This window comes from Penaeus monodon, chromosome 19 (genome assembly GCF_015228065.2).
Source record: "Penaeus monodon isolate SGIC_2016 chromosome 19, NSTDA_Pmon_1, whole genome shotgun sequence".
In the NCBI taxonomy this organism is placed as follows: Eukaryota; Metazoa; Arthropoda; class Malacostraca; order Decapoda; family Penaeidae; genus Penaeus; species Penaeus monodon.
This window is the reverse complement of record NC_051404.1, coordinates 7,813,597-7,814,197: the sequence shown is the minus strand read 5'-3', so window position 1 is coordinate 7,814,197 and position 601 is coordinate 7,813,597. Positions and strand designations below refer to the sequence as shown.

At 35.4% G+C, this 601-nt stretch overlaps 1 protein-coding gene across 1 annotated transcript in view; it reads right to left on the bottom strand.

Annotated features, from left to right (window-relative positions):
- Window positions 1-601, bottom strand: part of LOC119585042 (sarcoplasmic calcium-binding protein, beta chain-like) — a gene marked incomplete in the record, with an annotated part of 31,574 nt that overhangs the window by 2,641 nt on the left and 28,332 nt on the right.

Here is a 601-nt window from a genome sequence, read left to right as displayed (position 1 = left end):
GAGTGTAGAATTGGTGTCTCCGTGTTTAGTGATATTTCATACCTTGATAAGGTGTGTAGTTAATGGCCTGTGGAAAATCCCTTAGCAATGGCAGACACAAAAAGAATAAGCATTAATGTATCCTGAAAAGTGTGTTTTATTCTTTACATAAGTCCAAACACTTTCAGAAATAGACAGAGATCACAGGTTCTTGCTATCGTTTTCGGTCATCAAATTACAACATTTAACACCAAGTTATTTATATCAGACTTAGATAATGAATTAATTTCATCCTCTTCTTGTTCACGAAATGTGTCAGATGGAGGATTGATGTCTCGTTTTCTTCCTGAGTTCCGTTTTCTTTATGGACAGTTTTGACTGGCTTTGTCAAGTTTATATATTTTTTTAGGAGATCCATCTTCTGCCTTTGACAGTCTCTTGACATCAGCGCTGTTAATTGACTGCTGTATCCAGATGTTTGTATTTTTTGTGTTTTGTTTGTTTTCTCCCCATCATTATCATTTTTTTAATGTTTTTTTTTTCATTCGCTCCTCAATCATATATGACAATCAGCTTCATCATCTCTTTTACCACCCACTGCATCATCACCTTTCCCTCGGTC